The sequence below is a fragment of the Cryptotermes secundus genome, unplaced genomic scaffold (assembly GCF_002891405.2).
Source record: "Cryptotermes secundus unplaced genomic scaffold, Csec_1.0 scaffold112, whole genome shotgun sequence".
Classification (NCBI taxonomy): domain Eukaryota; kingdom Metazoa; phylum Arthropoda; class Insecta; order Blattodea; family Kalotermitidae; genus Cryptotermes; species Cryptotermes secundus.
Genome location: NW_019718271.1, coordinates 279,433 through 286,745, shown reverse-complemented (window position 1 = coordinate 286,745; position 7,313 = coordinate 279,433). Strand labels below are relative to the sequence as shown.

Below are 7,313 nucleotides of genomic sequence, written 5' to 3'. Positions count from 1 at the left end.
TTCGTAATGCTCATCGCTGCGAAAACATTAGATTTCGCCGTAGTATTTGTCCCTAATGTGTACCCCATTCTTTGTTATCATCTTTATATTTTAACATGGTCAATGAATCTTGTTCATGCTTTGTTAAAGTGTAGCTGCAATTCGCCGTGTTTACATGTGAATTTTCGAGTTTTTCAGCGGGAATTCATACGCGCGCGTGTGTGTGAGAGAAACAGAGAGCCAGAGACAGAGAGAAACAGAGATAGAAAGCGTGCTGTCGGGTAGCAACTTCGGCTGTTTCCGGATATCTTCGTATAGGAGCGCCACCTCTGCACAACAAATCGTTCCCTCTCTGTCGGGGCGGTCGGCACTTTTTTTTTTTATGTATTTTCTCCATTGCCTCTTCGGTTCCTCTTCGCTTATGCCAGTCGTGTGTCGAATGCGGACGGATAAGGCGGGAAAACGAGACTGTGCCGTTCCGCTTATGTTTTTGGCGTGTGTTTTATGTTTTGTGAACTGTCAAGAATAAGTGTTTATTACAGGAACTGGAATTTATTTTTCAGTGAGTTGAAAATTGTTTTTTGTGATATAATTGAATACTTATCGTGCAGCATAATATTATTCTAGCTTTTAAGTCGATGCTTCTATATATAAATCAGGAAGTGTTTACCTACTCGATATTTGGGGTAAATTTAGTTTAATATACAGAGATATTTTATGCCACACGTAAAATGTTCTTTATATATCGGATTTTAGGAACAGGTGGTAAAATGAAACCATGATTAATATGTTTATGAGTCGTGGACAGTATTTCATTCTGATGGATTACTTCCAAGGAAATGATGGTTAAGAAAATAACAAAGGGCCGATTAACTGAAATTATTTTCATACAGATCGATTCTGTTTAAATGTTGCCATGTTTTCTCAGATGACCTCTTGACGTTGTGTCACCTCGGCCTTGAACGAGGTCAAATATATTGATACGATTTTTTCATTCGTCAAGTAGTTGACATTGTTGCACGAAAAGGAAATTATAGAAGTCTTTCGTATTGTACGAGGTATATATCTTGCTGTTTTTAGAGAACACTTTCTTCATAAAAAATTCAGAGTGTCTTTTGACATTTGACACTAGGCTTGTATGTCACTTAAGTTGACAGTAGTACTGGTCGACTGCAACAGTACGAATGAACAAGCGTTTCTTAAGGGACCCATTCCCGTACGAGTCTGGCTCGCGAGCTTGACTCGGGAGCCGGGCTCGGATTAATTTCACCACAAACTCATGAGCTGACTCCAAACTTTGCGACCCACAAACGGACGAGTTTGGCTCATGGGACCCCAAGCGGAGTCGGACTCGCGAGCCAGTCTCGTACGTGTATGGGCCCCTTTAGTTTCTTCAAAAAAGTATGAAGCGAATATCAGACGAAACGACAAAATATATTTAGTATTTGTGGTTCTCAGGTTGGTGACTCTGCAAAACACTCTTCTCTGTTATTGACCCCGAGTATTCTGGTAAACATCTGCCATTCCGTACGCCATCCATACGCCGTAAGACAATGTTGTTCAACTACAAAAAAGTCTCAGAACTGACACTGTCGCTTCATTTAAGTTGGTTGTTTAACGATGTTTGCAGTATGTGGCTTATATAGCTTCAATGATAGGATGATTAATGAACGTGGATCATTTGTTGGAATGAGAATTGGTAGGGGAAACCGGAGTACTCGGAGAAAGTCTGCCACTTTGTTCGCCACAAATCCCATATAACTTGACCTAGAATCTAACCGTGATGGGGGGGGGGAATTAAGTATTAACCAGTAAATGAAATCTTCAACTAACGGGCGAACATCTGAGGCTGGGGCCACACGAGCGCACAAAATGCGTCCGTTGTAACGAACGTCATGACGTCCGTTGTAGAAATAAACAAGAGAGTCGAATGCTACGCTTTCTTCTGGCTCCATTGCAAACAGAAACTACGCACCGCATTCTGCAAGTGTGTGGTGTCCTCAGCAACGTCCTTCATAAAGTACGTTCGTTACAACGGACGCATTTTGTGCGCTCGTGTGGCCCCAGCCTGATATAAGGTTAGGAGGGCAAGTAATCACAATATTCTTCCCAAAATAAGTTTTTAACCAAATTTAACCTGAAGTTACATATTATGTCGTTATAAGTAATTCGGGTAATTCACATTTTATGGTGCATATACATTTGACAGGTACAGACGGGGGTTTGCCGTCTCGCACACAACTACCGTTTATCGGTGCGAAGGTTGAAATAAGCCACGCCTGTAAGCAGTCATACAGTACCGGGCCGTGGGGAGTAACCTGTTGTTGCAGACCGGTTGCTTTCTGTATTGCATAGCATAGGTTGGCTGTGAAGTGTGTCTTATCGAACTGCGCTACTGTGGCTCTAGCCATGGCGATGAAAGTGATATACCTAGTTTCAGTGTTTTCGATGTTTTAGTGCTTCTGTTCGCCAGTCAAAATGGCCGCGCGGTCTAATGCTCACTGTCTTCATCCGCTCGGAAACTTGGATCGTGGGTTTGAATCCCTTTCAAGGCATGGATGTCTGTGTGTGTTTATTGTGTGTTTGTTGTCCTGTATGCACGTAGCGGCCGTGCGACGGGCTGCTCCCCCGTTCAAGGAATCCTCCCGGATATGTAAAAAGCGAGAATAACTAAAAAAAAAGGGCAGTAGAGCCATACATAGATACTGCATCTGCTCTTTACGTAAGTTTCACTCCGAAATTATTATTATTTGCTTCTGTTCGATAATTTCTGTGGCACGAGAATGTTATTCTTAGTGAAATATTCCTATTGAACGTTTCTGCAGCTGCTGAGAACCGTAGGGTCTGGTAATTAACAGAGTGAAATCCTAAACTGCGTACGTGAACGCAGTTCCCAACGGATTCAGTTTGTCTTCTTGTTATGTAAATGGAAAATGAAGCAATCAAATGCTGATATGTAGAACCGACAAATTTTATGACGAGTAGTGTGAACGTTAAAGGGATAAATTGGTAGGCCGTAATTCTTTTTATTGCTAGTGGGGTGGGTCTAAGTCCCTTGTACTGCGGCCACTTCTGGCCTATTGTACCAGACCCAGATGATAGGTGAGGGTGATTGTGGAGCAATTGGTCCACACAATTTGTCCACCACAAATCCCACTTTTATATATTACAGTGCGGCCCGTGATACAGAATACGTACCCTCAGTGGTTATGTTGGACAACTCTACTTTAAATGTTTGAAGACTAGTGTCACGTGTTACAGTGACTAAGACGCGGGTTTTAATTAGTAACTGGATTTCTTGGATACTTACAGGTCGTAACTACAAATAATTATTACACTCTTGGTGATTTACAAAATTTACAATCACTCCACACTAATCTTCTCAGTACATCTGCATTAGTCCTCACTGGTTTATAACACAGGAACTATAAAAGTCTCACTAAATCACACACTCCCAATATCACTGTGCTACAGGATACATAAAGTCTTCAAATCACACGTTAAATCTTCACAGGCTGACTTCTTGTACGCTTCTTCAACTACGAACTTCCTGTGGCTATCTCCTACCGAGAACTGACTCGTCCTTGAACCGAACGAATTCTCTCACTTATATAGCCGAGGAACGGACATGCATAACAGGAAACACGTCACATGACCACCACCAACATCTGCCTGACATCACACGGAAAACACAGCCTCTATTGTTGCGTGTTGGAACGTGTTTACAGAGCTGTTGCCTGGCAGCTCTTTGATCAAATCCGTTACAATATGTTGCACAGTGTCGGGTTTGTTGGCAAAACACTGAAGGCGTCGCGAAAGAGAACATATATGTAGGAGTGTCATGACGAACTGAGATGAATGGCAATGGAGGCTGCAACATCTTGATACGAGGTTTCATGAAAACGAGGAAATATTCCAAATGGAGACAAGAACGACAGCACAGAGCAGAACATTATGTAGAGCGACATTCAAAATTCATTCATGTAGCTAAAAGCCATTTCGGGCTTCGAATATTTTCTGGAATGAAATTAATTTTAATTTATATAAAAATATTCCAGCAAAGATTGTGCTCAATATTTCTGCGAGTGTTATTAACGATGCGTTTAAACACGTGTTTCTAACCTGAGGGAACTAATATGTGATTTTTTTTTTGTTTTGTGCTGCGTATTATATGGGTATATATTCAACGTGAGCCTACATTAAAACGTAGATTTATATTGTCACGATTAAACACGTATGTTTACCTGTGGCCTGTCTCTACAATGATGTTTTGAACGGCCATGTTTATTCCATGTTAACTGACTGGGATCTCTCATAGTCCCCGTGCTTTTGGGATGAATATTCTACAAATTGATACCATTTGCTGTAAGATTTGAGGCTTTCACGGCGGTGACTATGAAGAAAGCAGTCTTCTGGGATTTGGCACCGTGTATGTTGTTGCTTTGCTATTTATTTAGTGTGTGAACTATTTTATATATTTTCCAACCATGACGTATCTATTTATAAATGAAATTTTTTAATATCCTCTAAAGAGAATAAAACAATTTAGTGTGAATTATTTGTAATTGTTAGGTATCGTCATAAGCACAGTAGACCATTGTAGGTCGCGGTGCAGGGGCCCACCCCTTATACATAGATATCATCATCATCATTGGCAAAATAACCTTTTTGAGCCATAACCTGCTGTAGAAGATTCGACCAGATTTGCCTTGTGGTAGTTCGTTCGGTTTTTACTTCTTTCGATTTCACAGCAGCAATATTTTACAGAGCAAGGTCTTCAGCCTTGCGTCCAACCCCCAACCTAGATGACCAGGCTCCTGTTTTTGTCCCCCACTGACAGGGTGGCTCAGTTATACCCCCAGGCACCGGGTTCAATTTTCTTCGCTTTCAGCCATTCGCACGGTAAGCAGGAGGTAATTCGAACCCGTCCCCACACACAGGGCATTGGTAGATACGGAACGTTTACTGTACCCCCCCCCAAAAAAAAATCTCCGTGATTTTAGTCCGCAAGCGAACTATACCGACCGAGCGACCGCCACTTGTCGGCGAAGTTTTAGTGCCAACTTTTGCATACAGAGGATGTTGCGTGGTCAGCGAACCGAATCCCCACGGCTGTTAATTTCGGTTTTCTAGACCGGAGCCGCTGTTTCCTTGAAATATCTCCTCAATTATCATCACGAAGCTGAATGGACCCCGTTCCAGAGCCACTAAGTCTCAGAAAATCTGGTAGCGCCGAGAATCGAAACCGGACCTCCGGATCTGTCGCCAGGAACTCTGACCACTAAACCACAGAGGCGGTCTAACTGTACCCCATACATATCAAATGGAGTCGGGACAGAATTGTTCCACGGCCCTGGCCTGTTCTACGGATCTTAGGTTGTCAAAATGTTCCCAAAAGGACTAACCTAACCTTCAAGGCGAGGCGAGAGAAAAGCAAGTGACCGTAGAAGTCCCTTAGATTACTTTACGCTGGGGTAAATTTACAGCACCGTGTGGAGATATAAACAGTGAAACTGTACCTGCTGACAGGCGAAGCGGCTGTTGCGTCTTTCCTTTGAATTCAGCGCTGTACCGCGTCTTGAAGAAACAACTGCCTATTGATTGATACCAGAAGTTATTAAGTTTATTATCTTTGTACATTAATTTAACTCGTGTCTTCTTTTTAAATTATACGCAAGAAACTGCTTGGGTTTTGACTTTAGGACGTGATTTTTAGTTGAAGCTCCAGCGTGTTTATTCCAGCGACATGGAATGATATATCGAATTACTGAGATACTGTGGTGACCGCCTCTGGGGTCTCGTGGTCAGAGTTCCTGGCTACAGATCCAGAGGTCAGGACACTACCAGATTTTATGAGAAGTAGTGTGTTTGGAAAGGGGCCCTCTCAGCCCCGTGAGGATAACTGAGGAGCTATTTCAAGGATATAGCTGCTAACCAAGATTAACGGCCGTGGGGATCCGTTGCGCTGACCACGAGACACCCTCTATCCGCAAAAGTTGGCACTAACTTCGCCGACAAGCGGCGGTCGCTCGGTCGGTATAGTTCGTTTGCGGACTACAGGTCACGATTTTTTTGTTATGAGTTAATATGGTAACACGTAAATTTGGTGTTTTGTTTGTATCACTAACTTTATTTCTTTATCCGTCCTATCATTTTTCTCATTTTCATTCTAATTTTTGTCTAAATTTGATATTTTAGGGGACAGGGAGAGCACGCTGCGTCTTAATTTCTTCACGAGTCTTGTAACAAAAAGAGATTGACTCTAAGAGAAGATCTTAATTGTTATTACTTTCATTAAAAGTTCTTCGACTTCTATATTGATCCGAGCGAACTTTCTTGAGACAATGCTGTCAGAAGTTCGAAAGTTTGTTTGGTGTGAGGTACTTGTACAGATAATGCCTTAGTCTAATGAGTGATTTATTTTAGTTGGTCATTGTTGTGGTTTAAAGTGGCTATGACATTGATCAAAAATGAAAACTTGAATTAAAGTAAAAAGTAACAACATTTACTTCAACCTGCCTCGTAGTAAACTGAATTATTATTCAGTTCAGTTCTGTTTTATTTATCCTTTTTCGGCAGACTATTGGCATGGGATACGTCATATATTCATATATAAAAGTAACACATATTTCAGCTAAGTTCCGTATACTATCCCAGGGGCACACGGTAGCGTAGTTAGTTGAGTCACTGTGCTACGAGCCGGAAGGTTGTGGGTTCGAGACCCGATGACGTGTTTTTTTTCCCAATTTAATCCTTCCAGCCGCACTATGGCCCTGGGGTCGACTCAGCCTCTAACAGAAATCAGTACCATGAATCTTCCTTGGGGTAAAAAGACGGCCGGCGCGTAAGGCTGACAACTTTACCGCCACCTGTGAACCGATTGTCTAGAAGATCTGGGACCCTCGACGCCTCACAACCCTGGGTATCCACGGCCCAGGATTTTAAAGGATTTTAAAATTAGAACTAAAGATTTTATAAGTGCTAACTTGTGTAACAAAAATAATCTATAACCCAGACAGATATCAGCGAAGTAGATGTTGATAATAACAACGAAAGGAACAATGTGTTTTTAAATGTTAAATTTTAAACTAAGTGCAGTGTAACAGCAACGTGAGTGTATACACCTGATGATGGCCGTTTGAGGCCGAAACATGTAGTGTAAAGGAGAGCAAGATCAAGGACATATAATATATTGTTTGCACTTGGGACGGAGTTTATATCATTTATCGTATAGAGTGCAACAGGATGCTTAAATATAATACCAGAAAAATAACCTAAAATATGACCCAAAAATGTAATATGCAGGGCCCGGATTTTGATGACCTGAAAATATT

General features: G+C 41.7%; 1 protein-coding gene across 1 annotated transcript in view; it reads left to right on the top strand.

The window, feature by feature from the left end:
• Positions 1-461: 461 nt before the first annotated feature.
• The window catches only part of LOC111868683 (inactive tyrosine-protein kinase transmembrane receptor ROR1), a gene marked incomplete in the record, with an annotated part of 251,479 nt that continues 244,627 nt past the window's right edge, over positions 462-7,313 (top strand). The window contains 1 exon segment of the mRNA XM_033753148.1: positions 462-541.